Source organism: Protopterus annectens, chromosome 14.part0 (assembly GCF_019279795.1).
Source record: "Protopterus annectens isolate FY-2018-M chromosome 14.part0, PAN1.0, whole genome shotgun sequence".
Taxonomy (NCBI): domain Eukaryota; kingdom Metazoa; phylum Chordata; order Ceratodontiformes; family Protopteridae; genus Protopterus; species Protopterus annectens.
In genome coordinates, this window is record NC_056748.1 from 945,161,637 (window position 1) to 945,178,342 (window position 16,706).

At 40.8% G+C, this 16,706-nt stretch overlaps 1 protein-coding gene across 1 annotated transcript in view; it reads right to left on the reverse strand.

Annotated features, from left to right (window-relative positions):
• The window catches only part of LOC122789359 (anthrax toxin receptor 1-like), a 1,490,698-nt gene that overhangs the window by 179,089 nt on the left and 1,294,903 nt on the right, over positions 1-16,706 (reverse strand). The gene's annotated exons all lie outside the window — the stretch shown is intronic.

Below are 16,706 nucleotides of genomic sequence, written 5' to 3' on the forward strand. Positions count from 1 at the left end.
AAAACCTAGAATTTATCAGGAGTGAAATTACAGTGGACAGGCCAAATAATTATTTGCTGTTAGACGTGCCTACATTATTGAGTTCACTGACTACAAAGATGATCAAATCATGACTCATGTTTCCTGACTGAGTGCTGTTCATTGTACTTTCATGTAACTGTAACTTTTACTATGTGTAAGCATGCAATGCAAATCGCAGAGCAGGGTAGATAGCATCCTGACCTGCGAAACCACAGCACCCTAGGTCTGAATCACATGACCCCGAAATGCATGGCAGTGTATTCAGTCTCACTCATGTCTGTAGATCACGAGCCACAAGGATGTACAGGTCAGTTATTCCTCCCACTACGACTCAACCGTGGGTGGGGGGGTTGCGAGGGGGGAGGGAACTAGGTCTGTTTTTTGATACAACCACCACCACACTGCCATAATGAAAAGCACATTCATTATCAATCACGCTTTCAGTAAACATACCAGAAATACGTATCAAGTCATAAACCTTGACATGGCAAGCAGAACACAGTATTACAGGTGGAGTGAAAGGAGGGCTAAGCTAGACAGAAGTGGTTGTAGCCAGTCTTGAAAGATGTAGGGGCTATCATTTGCATACAATATTATGGTACAAGGTGAGAGGGGTTCATAGGTGTTTACGAGGCTAACAACCACAAAGGCCTTTTTTAGCCTAGTCATGCATCCCAAATCGCTGACAAGTTCTAATACCCTTGATAAGTGTAAGCATGGGCTTGGGAGATGAAACATTTACAAGCCAGGGCCTGGGAGATGATCCATTTACAGGCTGTCTGTGTCCACTAGAAACATAGGTGCCAAACCAGGGAAGAATTTCCGGGCTCCGCATACAATTGTCTAGGTTGCACTTGAATTGCATTAGGGAGGAATTCTGCTTCACATGGATGGGGAGTCTGTCCCTGAAATGGGGTAATCTCTGGGATACATACCTGTCTCTCCAGCAGGTCCTATGTATACCACAGGCACATTTTAAGTCTTTAGAATGGGTAATTCTGTTGCTGTTTGTTTTGTGGATATGCAGGAAGTCCATCAGAGTGTGGTCTAACAATGCCCTGTATGTCAGGCAAAGATCTCCCCTCAAAAAGCCTGTAGGATACAGAATACAGGGATAGAGCCTTGAGGCAATCTTCATAGGACATTTTACATAAGGCCTGTATTCTTTTAGTGATGGACCTCTGTAGACATTCCAGTTGTTGGATGTGCCTGGTTAGGTACATACCAAAGGGGGGTTGTTACTCAATGATAAGTCTGATAAATTCCACAAATGAAGCCAGGAACAAACCGTAGTAAAAACAAACAAATGAGCTGGACACCGGAATCCCAAGGCAAACGATTTAACAGAAACAATTAGATTAGCAGACGCTTTCGGAGGGCACAGTGTCTCTCCTTCTTCAGACTTAAAAAATACAGAACAATACTCTCTGTCTTTATATACAAGTGTGTATTAGGCAAATAAGCCTAATTAAATTAATTAGCAAATTGCTTAAATACGCTTCACTTCAGCACTATACATATACAAATTACTACTGTGTTGCAAAAATATCAGCTACAGAGTTGAACGTAAACAAGTAGTACTGTTGTGTTACCCCCTACTAATAACAACCCCTGGTAAAATAACATAACATAACATAACATAACATAACATAACATATGTTACACCTTAATAACACCAATCTTAACATTTTTAATTAAGTTAAGCTCCTTTTTGAAAATCATATAACACCCATAGAGCACTAGAAACATTAAAACCATATTAAAAAATGTAATATATGTATAAAAAAAAAATATATATATATATATATACATTGATAGACAAAAATTCATAACCTTGTACTCATAAAGTTAAAAATAAAATTTAAAATTTAGAATTTAGAATTACATTCACCTCTTCATAGAAAGGTGTTTTAAAAAACAACTAATAGAGATGTGATCGTTCAACCCGGGGTACATATAGGCACCAGTGCGGATTTGCCAAACAAGTTCATCAATTTCTAACTGGATCTGCCATGGGCCACCCCTGATGTCAACAGTTGTTTTTTTAAGAATGGTGAATTTAAAGTGATGGTCAACAAATTCACCCACATGCCTTGCAAGAGCGTTGTTAGAATCATGCCTATTAATAGCGTACATGTGTTCATAAATGCGCTTCTTTAACTTCCTTTCAGTCTTACCTATATAGAAAGCAGCGCATTTCTGGCACAAAGCCACATAAACCACACTATTAGTCTCACAATTAAATTTCCCCTTAACAGTAAACATTTGATCCCTGATTTTAACCTTGGAATCAGTGCAAATATGCTTACATTGTTTACATGCCCCACATTTAGTCATGCCAAAAGACGAATTATTACATGCTTGAGGATTAACCTCAAGCATAGCCTTCAAGTTGTGCCCCCTTCTAAAAGTGATCTTTGGGGCATCACCTAGTTTGCTACTTAAATAAGTGTCCTCCATGATAAGTGCCCAATTCTTGTTTAACAGTTTCCTTATCTCAAGGTGGTCAACACTAAATGTACACAGAAACCTAGTTACGGGGGGGCCATTTGTTTCACTATTACCATGAGGGGCATGGTTCAACATAGAGTCACACTCAAACATGCTGGTGACACTCGAAAGAATAGGTTTATAGAAGCCAGAATTCCTTTTACCTATAACTTCCGACTTAATGTCAAGAACAAGACATGAAGGATAGCCTCTGTCAATAAACATTTCACATAAATGTTCACATTCAACAAGAAAATCATCAATTTCCGAGACCATCCTTGCTGCTCTAACCATCTGCCCCTTCACTACTGCTTTCTTGTGATAACTGGGGTGGCAGCTAGTAAAGTGAAGGAAGGCGTTGGAGTATGTGGGTTTCCTGTAAATGACGCTCTTATATCTCATATTAACTAAGTCTTTAATAAGCAAGATATCCAAGTAGTTAATACTTGTTTCTTGCAAGTTGTATGTGAATTCAAGAAATGAAGTCATATTAGAGATTGTTTTTAAGAATTCTGGAACTTCAGAGGGTGATGCTTTCCAAATTAAAAACATGTTGTCCTGGTACCTAGTGTACCAGGCTACATTCCTTAGAAATAATTCATTAGGGAACAGAAATGTCTTCTCCCAATAGGTCAGAACAATACTGGCAAAACTGCCACCACAGGGGGATCCCATCACCACCCCAGATTTTTGTAAGAAAATCTGTTCATTGAATAACATAAAGTTGTTACTCAAAACTATTTCTAGGAGAGTCTCGATCACATAAATAATGTTGTCGTCCATTCTCCTGTCGTGCATAAATTCACGAACCCAAAGAATGCCTACTCTTGTGGTATCACGGTATACAGGTCTTTAATGTCTATGGTTAAAAACCAAAAGTTTTCATCAAAAGGGATTTCATTCATACTTTGCAAAAAAACTCCAGGAATCTTTACAAATCTGTGTTTCCTGGTTAATTAATGGTCTCAGAATAGCGCATGCAAAAGTTGCAGAGCCACGACCATCCACAATGGGACGAAAAGGTGGATTAGTTAAAGATTTGTGGATTTTTGGGATACCAAACAGGACCGGTATCCTAGGAGCTAAAGCATTCAAATATTGATATAAATCAAGATCAATAAGCCTTTCTAAGAACAGGTCCTCAATGATTCCTTTTATCTTGGCATAAGCAATGTTAACTTCATTTATACTGACCACCCCATAAAAATCAGTATTTAACACTGCCGTCATTTTCTCAACATATAAAAAGTGATCCATGAAAACAAGACCACCCCCTTTGTCCGGCTTCATAACCCTAATATTACATTTTTGCATTACACCTATAAATTCACGCTGATGTTTAGTGATATTAACAGCCTGTTTATAGGTTGAGAACTTGTTAGCGTTCAAGGCTCTTAAATCATACTCACACATTTTCTCAAAGAGACGTAGCGTGTCATTCAAAGGGGGATTGAAAACACTGGAGACTCTAAGTGAACTAGCGGTGAAGCATTTATCACCCATTAACATTTTTAAGTTCAATTTCCTTACATATACCTTGAGGTCAATAATACTTTTGACCAAATCAAAGTGTGAGTCGGGAACGAAGGACAGGCCCTTAGAGGAAAAACTTAACTAGGTCAGAGTCAATGTTAAAGGATGTGTAGTTATAAATTTTAAAGTCACATTTAGAATCAACAATAATCAATGGGTCCGTGAAGTGACTTGTCATCTCCTGCGCTGTGTTCTTCAATTTCTGAAGTTGCTCTGATTGTTTCTCCCCTGTCCATTCGACTGCCTGGTGTTTTTGCTCCGGGGAAAACCCTGTTGGTGGTTAAACTTCTAACCATTACAATCACTGGACCCTTGAGGACATGCATTATTAACCCCACTATTGGCATTAGTGTTATTATGTTTATTGTTATTAGATATTCTCTCACTCCGGAGAGGGGGCAAAACCTCCTCTTCCTGGTTATTCAATACTTCATCATATTGATCATCCACCCTGTCGGGTGACTCTGTATTAGTAACACCAACTGGTCCGGTGTTGTGAGGTTTATTAAACAAAAATGGAGGGCGGGGGTACGCTTTATTGGTAGCGTATTCCTGAATATCTCTTGTTATCTTTTTCATCTTGATGTTAGTTGACTTAACCATAGTAGCTTCTATGCTCGAGAAAATGCGAGAATAGTCATATTTATATCTAAGAAAGTCTACATCATTTTTAATATTATTTTCCAACGCTTCCAGTTCAGGTTTAAAACAATCAATCTCCTTTTGATACTGAACAATTAACATATTAATGAACTCGAAACCTTGCTTGTCGAACAATGCTAGAAGGTCCTTGTGAAATTGAGAAAGTTCAACCAGTCCAACCGGAAAGCGTCATTGCCGCAGTCCTTTTGGAACCAGCTGCTTAACCAAACACTCTTGCAAGTAGGAAATTTCAAGTTGCAGTTTCCTGCACTTGAAAAGTTTTTGATCAAAAGCACTTATTAGATTCACAATATTACTTACAGTGGCTTCTGTTCCTACCTGTTCACCGTTACCAGGCACTTTTTGAAAAAAGTTAGTGTGGCTTAGAAAACCACCTATGGTTGCTTAAACGATCAGTAGTGTATAGTACTGTAACTACAAAGGTACACATTTAGAAACACACACACACAAATAGTAAGGTATATACACACATGCACATACGTAAATATATATATCTATATATCTATGTGTGTGTATGTATGTATGTATGTTTCGAGTTCATTAATATGATTAATATGTCTGTTTTTTTCCTTGTCTCTAAAAAAAAAAAAAAAAAAAAAAAAAAAATCTCTTGTTTTCCCACCTTACTGAACTAGAGTAGTCCAGTTTCAGAGTTGCTGATCCCTGGGCTTTGTTTTTAGTTCCTGTTACTGATTCATTGCCTTATTAGGAAGGAGGGAAGTTTCTTTGCTTACCAGTGGGAGTGGGAAGCACTGAGCAGCCTTTTTGTCCGAATTGGTGAAGTTTCAGCCAGAAACTAGTAGTCTATTGGTCGTTTTGGGCCAATTCCTAGCTCCTTTCGGCCCCCTGCTATAAAACACGCTAAACACGTGTTTTCCAGCTTGTACCAACTCTGCACAGATCCTCGTGGTGGCCTGCAGAGTGATCCAAGCAGCAGAGAGCTGAAAGAGTGACTTTCTACCAGATATAAGTATTTTTGTGGCTTTCCCACTGTTATTAAGCTAGCGACTGCATTTCGCCTGTTTTACTGCTACTTTAAGTGATTTCTGCATTTTACACTGTTTATTGCACTTTAAGTTACTAATTGTTGCAAATTGTTTCTGTAGGCTACACACTAAAGTGCGCTAGCCGATTTACAGCATTTATAGCATTTACTGTCTGTTTTTTCCTTATCTCTGTAATAAAACAAAAAATCTCTTGTTTTCCCACTTTACTGAACTAGAGTAGTCCAGTTTCAGAGTTGCTGATCCCTGGGCTTTGTTTTTAGTTCCTGTTACTGATCCATTGCCTTATTAGGAAGGAGGGAAGTTTCTTTGCTTACCAGTGGGAGTGGGAACCACTGAGCGCCCTTTTTGTCCGGTTTGGGGAAGTTTCAGCCAGAAGCTAGTAGTCCATTGGTCGCTTTGGGCCAATTCCTAGCTCCCTTCAGCCCCTGCTATAAAACACGCTAAACTGTACTGCTGATCTAACCAGCATATCCTATAACTGAAAAGTTCATCTCTACTTGATTCCCAAGTAGACTATTCTCTATCTGTAAAGCCTAGCACTTACTCCTACAGTACTTGCACCTTGATAAAGCACTCTTATTATAGATAGTACCCCACCAGCCCAAAACCCACTTCCCCCGGAGTCCTTTGAAAGTTCTTTATCTACTACTTCTAGTATGTCGAGGGATCAGTTGCTAGTGTCCTCTCCAGCTCAACTGGTGAACCTGGGAATATTGAGGCAATGTTACAATTGCCTCATGTACACAGACAATCCTCTCCTTCTCCCACAAAACACAAATACATGCGAGAGATGCAACTATACGGCCAAACTGGAGGCTGAGCTCTCTCAACATAGGACTGGCAAGACCAGACAGGAGGAGAAGGCAACCACACACAATACATACCCAGTCACACATGGTACCATCACAACTTCAAATCATACACATACTCACACAAAGACATACTCGGAGGCTCTGGTCAAAATTTACCAAAACAGCAGAGGCTACCAAAGCAGACACCCAAACAACTACCACCTCACGACCCAACACATGCAACACATAGACCACACAGTCAGAGTGTCAAACAGTCACAGCCCTTAAGGCCAAACAAAATGCCAGACACACTTGTCATTGGTGATTCCATAGTCAGGCACACTGACGTCCCGCTCACCAGACTGAGTAAGGAGAAGGTCACAGTAAGCTGCCTGTCGGGCGCTAGAATCCGCCACATAACGCAAGCACTCAGGTCTCTCAACAGCAGGTACAAGTACGACTCAGTCATTGTCCACACTGGTGTCAATGACCTGAGACGTACCTCCTTGGACTACATGAAAAGGGAAACCAAGGAGCTCTCTGATTATGTAGCCCAGGCAGGTATGACCCTGACCTTGAGCAGTATCCTACCTTCACCTAGAATGATGCCACAATACAGTGATAAGATAATCAGCTTTAATAATTGGCTTAAATTCTGGTGTCATTCAAAGGGGATCCAATGTCTGTCTGCCTGGGATGACATGCTGGACAAGCCACGCTGCTTCGCAAGGGACGGCTTGCACCTGTCACCCTGGGCTTCGGATATTGGCAAAGGCTCTTGCCACCCCATAGTGCCTTTTTAGGCAAGGCTCAAATTCTAAACCTACCACCCTAGAACACCAAAAGGAAAAAACTAAGGGTAATGCTGCTCAATGCCAGAAGTCTCAATCTCAAGATGCACGCACTCGAGGCCCTTCTCAATATGGAGAACATCGATGTCTGTGCTGTGACAGAAACCTGGTTCAAGGCTCCTGAGAGCACCCCAGCACTAACAGGTTTCACCTCATATCATACGTTCCGCCCCAAAATCCGGACAACACCAAGAAAGGAGGGGTGTCCATATTCATAAAGGACACCCACACCTCAAGGTTGGTGGCAACGCACGATGCATCGGAGACCATCCAGGTGCAATTAACCATAGGCAAGACTGCTCTGCAATTTGTAGCATGTTACAGGCCACCCTCTCAAACTCAGGAACCTCACATGGCCTTCCTGAAAACATTGGAGGGATAAATGTATCTCCAAACACCATCATACTAGGTGACTTCAACTACCCTAATATAGACTGGGAACACTACTCAAGCCCGAACACTCTAACCCAAAGATTCCTGGAGTTCATAAACTCAAATGCCATGGAACAACTAGTCACCATCCCCACAAGAGGTGAAAACATACTTGATCTCATCATCACGAACATGGGATCAAAATGTTCAACACCGAAGTATACCCCTCACTGGTGAGATCAGATCATAAACTAATCTCGCTGGAGGTCCTCATCCCGCCCCACCTGAAACAAAAAGACCACAGTGAAAAACTTCTCAAAAGCCGATTTCACACTTCTAAAAACTAGTGTGGTCTCCTTTAAGGCCCCTGAGCCAGTGGTAAACATTACTCAAACCGCTGAATCACTTACAAATGCCTTCTACCAGCACCTACAGGACTGCATGGATCAGGCAATCCCAAACAAAACTAAGACTCTCTGTACCAAAGGCAAGCGTCCAGTCTGGTGGACCCCAGCCATAAACAAGCTCTACAACAAAAGGAGGAAGCTACTACAAGATAGAGCAAAATCCTTGAAAGGTAAGACACCTTTGATCATTATAAGTAAAAACTAAGAGCTCTCATAAAATCATCCAAGGCAAATTTTGAGAGAAAAATCGCCAAGGACTCTAAAGACAATCATAAGGCCTTCTTTAGCTATGTTAGAAACCTAGGAGGAAACTCCCAGATATGCTCAGAATTAGTTCAAAATGATGTGAAAATTACTGAACCTACACACATTGCTAACATACTGGCTGACAGGTTCAGTGCAAACTTCTCCCTCCCCCAAAAGGAGAGATATCTATTCCAGAGGATTGTAGCCCCCAAACATCTCCAACGCCCAGGTGAGAACTGCCCTCACTAAGGCAAAACACAGCATCCATGGGACCGGATGGTGTCCCCGGCTGTGTGCTTCATGAACTCAACGAGGAATTAAACCCACAGTTAGGACAGCTGTTTAATCTTAGCCTCACCTCAGGATACGTACCCAAGGAGTGGCGCACGGCGACTGTGGTCCCACTTCATAAGGGCGGTGCCTCCACAGACCCTGAAATTACCGCCCCATTAGCTTGACAAGCCTTATCTGCAAAGCCATGGAGAGGATCATAATGGAACTCATAAATAAAGACAGAGGGAACTTGCAGACTTTGGATCCAACCCAGTTTGGCTTTGTCAAAGGCAGATCCTGCCTCTTAAACTTGGTTGACTTTTTCGAGACAGTCACCAAGGCCATTGATGAGGGAAGGCAGTCCATACAGCCTACCTCGACCTGGCAAAGGCCTTCACACAATACCCCACTCAGGTATCATCGAAAAACTCATCAGCTTGAATGTAAACCCATACATCACAAGATGGGTTGCAAACTGGCTAAGCGACAGAACCCACAGGGTCAGAGTTGCTGGAGCCATGTCAGACTCAAAGCCTGTCACAAGTGGTGTCCCACAGGGCTCAGTCCTGGGTCCACTCTTGTTCGGCATCTACTTTTCTGAAGTACAAGCAAACACAGGAGGGTTATGGCTGACAAAGTTTGCAGATGACTGCAAACTGGGCGCCATAGTCGAAAACACATCTGACACAGATATCCTCCAGAAGGGCCTCACAGAAACGGATAACTGGTGCCAGAGCCATGGCCTGAAGTTAAACGCCAAAAATGCATAGTCATACCCTTCGGGAAAAACAAGGTTACCCCTAGCTACCATATAGGTGACAATCCACTGAGCACAGAAAAAGTCATCAGGGATCTGGGGACCCAAGTTGACAGTAGTCTTCGCTTGACACTCATGTTGCTAAAGTAGTTAGGAAAACCTTCTATATCGCCCACCTGATCATGAAGGGATTCACATCTAGATCAAAGGAGGTCATCGTCCCCCTGTACTCATCACTCATTAGACCTATGATTGAGTACAATGCCCCGTTCGGAATGTATCTGACCAGACACCTGATGCAGCTTGAAAGGCCCCAAAAGTTCCTCACCAAAAGGATAAAGGGTCTCAAAAATATGTCTTATGCTGCCCGACTGAAAGAACTCCAGCTTTATTCAGTCTCATACTGCTTGTTCAGAGGTGACCTGTGCCTGACATATAAGGCCATGTCAAACCCAGATTTGATGAATATGCTTCACCTCAAAAAATCTAGATCCCTCAGAACCACAAGGGCGGGAGACTTAAACCTTGACACGGTTATAAATAGAACGTGCTGGAGGGACAGATTCATCACCCAGAGACTCCCTATGCTGTGGAACAAAATCCCGGTACATGTGAGGCAGAGCACCTCGCTGGCCTTGTTCAAGAGGAATCTTGACCAATGGATGGGAGATCGCAGATATACCCCAGGGATTACTTCAGTGTCACTGCTTGACAGAGGCACAGAAAAATGATAGGCATAGTTTTTATTCAAACTAAAGGGGTGGCGAAAGCCACATAACTATGGGCTAGGCTTATAAATGCCCTTGGGCAGATAGCCTAGTATGAACCTATGAACCTATGAACCTAAGTAGCTATGTTCGAATTAGCTGAAGCAGTCCTATGCGCGTTGTTGCTTAAACGATCAGTAGTGTATAGTACTGTAACTACAAAGGTACACATTTAGAAACACACACACACAAATAGTAAGGTATATACACACATGCACATACGTAAATATATATATCTATATATCTATGTGTGTGTATGTATGTATGTATGTGTGTGTGTGTGTGTGTGTGTGTGTGTGTGTGTGTGCATGTATATATATATATATATATATATATATATATATAAATATAAATATGTGGGTCCACTTTGTAATTTCGAAATACTGAAATCCCGAATATCAGTATTTTGAAATCACAATCCTGAATGCTCACAAACGCAAAACCTCATAATCCCAAGAGTCAGAATAATGAGAATACAATATAAATAAGCAGTATACCTTTAACAGGCTGTACGTCGTCCCCAAACTGCAATGGCATCTCCCTGCTTTCCCTCACCTGGAAATATAGGAGCTGTCTACGAAACCATAGTATCACAAAAAGGGAAGAAAGTCCTTATAATAGATGGATATGTGTACCACTTGGAGAAGAAAGGTCCTAGCAGACAGTACTGGTGTTGTAAATGGAAGACCTATGAAATGTAAAGGTAGGTCAATAACAAGTCCTGTACCTGCCGGAGAAATGTTGTGTAAGTCAGTAGCATATAACCATAGCGGTGACCCAACAGAGAATGAGAGGTATAGCATGCATGCTGATTTGAAGCACAGGGCAGCTGTGTCCAGGGATTCCCCATGTCTACTTGTAGAGGACGCACTAGCATCCATGTCTACAGATGTAGTTCCAGACCTACCGACTAGACGAGCATTGTTACAGCAAGTGGGAAGGGTGTGCAGGAAAGGTACAACAAAAAGAGCAAGGGCTAGCCTCAGTTTACATACATTAAACATCCAGGACTACCCCAGTAAGAATGGCACATTCCTTGAGAAATGGGTAGTAGATGCTATAGGTGACAACATGGTGATAGTGTTTAGTACAGTTAATAACCTATTCGACCTCAGCCAAGCCACCATTTGATTGATGGATAGCACCTTCTTTTACAAGGGTGTCATCTGTAGACAGCTCTACAGTATCCATGGGTTACTTCGCTGTGGCGGATACAGTAGATCCGTCCCACTATTGTAATGCTTGATGAGTAAAAAGTCCCTTTGGGCATACAACTCAGTGTGGGACTGCATATTTCATCTATTGGAAGACCAGGGCTTTGACACCTCACTGCGATATGTGCTGTGCAACTTTGAAGTAGCCGCTATCAACAGCATCAGAATAAATATCAATGCAGTAAAATCAAAAGGGTGCTTGTTCCATTTTGGTAGAAATGTCTGGCATAAAGTACAACAATTGGGTTTGGCTCATTTATATAATACTAATATGAGATTCAAAATAGTACTTGTCTCATAGCACTTGCATTTCTGCCAGAGGATGAAGTTGTACAAGCATATTATGAGTTTAAAGAGACATACCCTCTGGAGGGGAAGGAATTAATCAAGTATTTTGGTAACTGGTATTTCTTAGGAAGGAAGAGGCAGTTTACCACCAGAACTGCTTCAGTCACTCGTTTTCCACCTTTATTTCCAGTAGGGTTCTGGAATGTGCATGAATTGAACTCCCTATGCCTGCCCCGAATGAAAAATTCAGTTGAGCCTTGGCACCAGCAGCTGAAATGTTTATTGGGTGCCAAGGCAACTGACCTGTCATTGTTGATGAGAACATTAATGAGGGAGGACAGGGTGGACGAGCTACGGAACTGCCTTGCTAGTGGGTGTCCACCCACACCAAAAAGACACAGGGTACTGAGAAGACATACGCACTTTGAAAGTATACTCTCACATAGGGAGGAATATAGTACCGTGGAGTTTTTGAGGGATATTGCTAGAGTTCTGCAAATGTGAGTGCTGCAATACTGTGATTTTATGCCATTGTAGGTCCGTCATTCTGTATTTTTCCATTTCTGAGCATTCAGGATTGTGACTTCGAAATACTGAAATTCGGGATTTCAGTATTTCAAAATTACAAAGTGGACTGAAATATGTATATATGCGCACACACAAATATGTGTATTTGGAAATATATAAATATATATATATATATATATATATATATATATATATATATATATATATATCCACACACATACATGTATATATATATATATATATATATATATATATATATATATATATATATATATATATATATATATATATATATACACACACACACACACGCACACACACATGCATATATATATATATATATATATATATATATATATATATATATATATATATATAGCCCTATCAGAGGAAACAATGCTCTCGAAAGCCAAGCTAGGAACATCAAAAGCCCAGAAGCTCAAATGGCATGGACGTTCACTGTGTGGAATCATGCTATGGTGAGGACTGGGTTTTGCTCCTTTCCATATAATTAGGGGGTGTGGGCCCTGCAAAAAAGCAGGTGCTGTGTTTGCACTTTGTTGTTTGAGCACCAGCTGTGTTGAGATCTGTTCAGATCAATATAGGCCCACAGAGCAGAAAGACTCTATAATTCTCAGATGAGTTGGACAGTAGGAAGCTCCAATGAGAAGTGAATGAGTGGTGGTAGACAGTATCTACTGATGGCCACAGGGCAGTGTTTTAACCTTGTGGAATGTACTGTGTATTCTGTGTTCTAAAAATTGCACTGATGGCCCAGGTTGCACATAGCTAAATGAAGAATTGGGCAGTCTGCAGTCAAATGGCTAAGTATGGGCATATGATCTGTTCAAGTGTGGCGTGCATTCCGCTGCCTTGCACTGCACCCCCAGTGTATATGTGTATATGTGTAGATGTGTTTCTTCTTCAGCAGTATTTATGAAATTGTAGAGCAGTCTTGTAACAGAATCAGAAGAGCACATGAGGTTAAGGTTGTCACACTGTTGTTCTGATTTTGTCTGTCACCACTTGCATACTATGTGACTATGAACAAGTTGCTTCCACACTTTAATCACAAATCATTCACCTATGTTTCAGTGCCCCCACTCGGAATACCATATGCATCACTTATTACACAAGTACATAATGTTAACTATGTGCAGTCTTTGATATAAATTAACTCCTTCTCTGAATGTCTGCTGTACATTTTAAAGCATGGTCAGTCACACAGCTTATGGTGCTGTGCACATTTGTGATAGTCAAACACCCATGAGTATGTCATGCAGTGCAGTGCACACAAGTAGAAGGTACACATTACTGCCCTGCTTGCTCCATACCTGCTGACACCCCCCCCCCATGAACACTGTGCCTTTAAATGGAGTGCTGCGAGCGCTGCTGAACTGGAATGCACACTGTGCTGATGCTTAGAGCTCCATTCATTTCATACCATGTTGCACTTAGCTCATTCTAATGTATTTGTGATACTGTTTCTGAATCACCCATCTGTAAACAGTGTGGATGAGATACCCTGCATATTACACTTAGTTGACATTATGAAGGGTGTATCTGAACCTTGTCTTTACCTTTCTAAAAGAAATGGGGCAACTTGTGCCAGTAAAACTGATTGACACTATGTATATGCTTACATCTGTATAATGATTAGCAGTTATGACGGGGTGACATAAAAAGAATAATTATTACAAGGGGTTAAATATTATGTGTTCTCTGTCAGAAAAAGCATCGGCATTGAATATTGATGTTCTTCTGCATTCATCTACCTGTAGAATTTACCTTTCCTGCCTGTAGTATTGATACAGCATCAGGTTTTATGCAGGTAAGAGTAAGTATCCATGACTGAAGACGACTGCATCACATCACTGGTACTCCAGTTCTTTATTCTCATGGACAGATATCAGCATGTAGCAAGGGCTGGAAAACTGTTTGGTTTGGAAATCTAGACATGGCATCCCTGTTGTTTACAGCTGATATTGTTATTTTGGTCTCATATGACAGTGTACTCCAAAGTGCATCTGAGTGATTTCTAATGACTGTGGGACTAGAAGCAACACCTTGGGATCTGAGCCTATGGTACTTTCAGTGAAAACAACTGGTGTGTGTGTGTGTGTGTGTGTGTGTGTGTGTGTGTGTGTGTGTGTGTGTGTGTGTGTGTGTGTGAGACTGAGTGAGTGAGTGAGTGAGTGAGTGAGTGAGTGAGTGAGTGTTGGGGGGGCACCTGTGCTTCGGAGAGGAATTCAAATACCCATGTGGCTAGCTCACGAGTGATGACATTGCAGAGCATAAAATAACAAAGACAGTTGATTAGCAGCTGTAGATTTTTGGGAGCTGGTCCAATCCATGAAGTTCATGAGGGAGATGAGTTTTAGAGCAATGGTCTCAGTTTACTTGTTAGTCTTTGCTCCTTTCATTACCAACTGTCACCACTTGTAGACATGCCCAAATGAATGGGGTTCTGGGTAAAAAGTAATGGAATTATGTTTATCTGTAGGGTTAATGGGTTTAATATCCTCATAGGGTGAACATCTTACTGGTCCAGGGGAGTCTTGGAGTACACCATCTTCTCCTTTGGATCAGCCAGAGCCAATGGAAGGAATTAGTTTAGGTAACTTATAAGCATGTCACATGGGTAACTCCTGTTTCTGGGCAGAGCTGTCTGTGAGGAGAGCCCAGGGTAAATTGTGGACATGCTAGAAGAATTACATCCCCAGCTGGCCTGGGAATTCTTGGGGCTTTCGAGATATGTTGGAATGTGTCACTGAAAAAGGAGTAGGAATTCAATTGGTCCTACTGCCATCGCAACCCCCCCCCCATGAAACGCAGACAGAAGCAAAAGGAATACTAAACATGATATAGTAGAAACTATTTACCGCAGCTTAATACCTGAGATAGAAATGATAGATAAACTGTTTCTTATTTTAAGGCCACAGTACGCAGACCAATGCCATGTCCACAGTGAAAAATATTACATAAGCAATATTGGCAGATGTCAAACTATTAGGCATTGATGGGGAACGTAATTTTTTAGACCGGTGGTAGTTCGCAACTGTTCAGAAAGGTAATTGATTAACCTACACATATTAAAGACGCATCCAGAAAAGATGACCTGCAAAGTGTTCTGTAAAAACAGTAAAGCTGCATAGTTCAGTTTTTGCAAATAAATATGGGTCTGCAATAGTAAACAAGGAAGAACAACTAACAGCACTGATTTTTATATACAGATGCATTCAAGTAATTAACTTTGTGCTCGCAATATAATCTCACTGAGCCCAGATCTGGTACATGGAGTACACAGTTTGTAGACACTGCACAACATAATATCAAGTACTGCTGTTAGTAAGATGAAAACATTCTAATACAGTCAAACAAAAAAGCAACAAAGCAAAATATATGATGAAAAAAATCTAATACAGTCAAACAAAAAAGCAACAAAGCAAAATATAAAGACAGATACCTAAATGATGAATAAAGAATTATGTACATGATAAAACTCACTAGAAAATGTTGAAGTTCAGTATCAGGCCATCTTGGTGCATGTGCAGACTGACCGACTAGAATGACAGCTGGTGGTCTGCTTTGGATTTATGCATGTATTTTAGTCAACAGCTTAAAAGACTCTTCTTTCAGCATGGCAGAACTAGAAAACAAAACCTAGTTTTTCTAAAACACATGGCAACACCAGGATAAACATAAAGAACAATATGCTGACCGGTAAAGAGTATGGTGAGTCCTCATAACACATCAGGTTTTTGTAGGTCCTCTACACTACATTGCGGATATATGCATAGGTGTGGTTGTCTTGCTTCAAGCCTCTGGACATTGCTTTTTTGGGGGGTATTGCAGGGCTCACTTTCTACAGAAAAACATTGTGAATTTTGGTGTAATGTGCCCGTGAACTTTGAACTACATATTTCTGTCTAGTAAAGTAGCTTTGTCTAGACCTCTGTCTCTTGGCTGCGATGATATATAACAGTACCTTTAAAGAGGCAATTTTTTTGGTCTTGCAAGAAGCTGAAACTTAAGTTACACAAAATCCAGACGATGTTCTAGTGCAATACAGAACTAGTTCTGGGCTTGAGGGTTACACAGATGATGTGGAAGAATAAAAGAGAAAGTGAAAATGTATTTCTTCTATTAAAAAAAATTGTGTAAAGCCACATGGCATTTCTCTTGATTCTCTCCCCTGAATTCATAGGAGCTTAAATTCTGTGCTAAGGTCTGTTTTCCAGTTTAAACTCCTTAGCATGAAGGACTGTATTACAACTAAACATATGTTTCCATGAGTAGCACTAAAGCAAGGGATGATGGCTTATACTTTTGTTCATGTCTTTGATGGAAGTTTGAAAAAATATAACATGCAGTAATCTTTATTTTTATTTCCATTTTTACCAAGTCCTTTTAGAGTTATCACAAGTTGAGTGTTAGATTCATACCTCTCAACTGTACAGATTTTTGCCTCATATTGTTGGTCTGTTTTTCAAAAAAT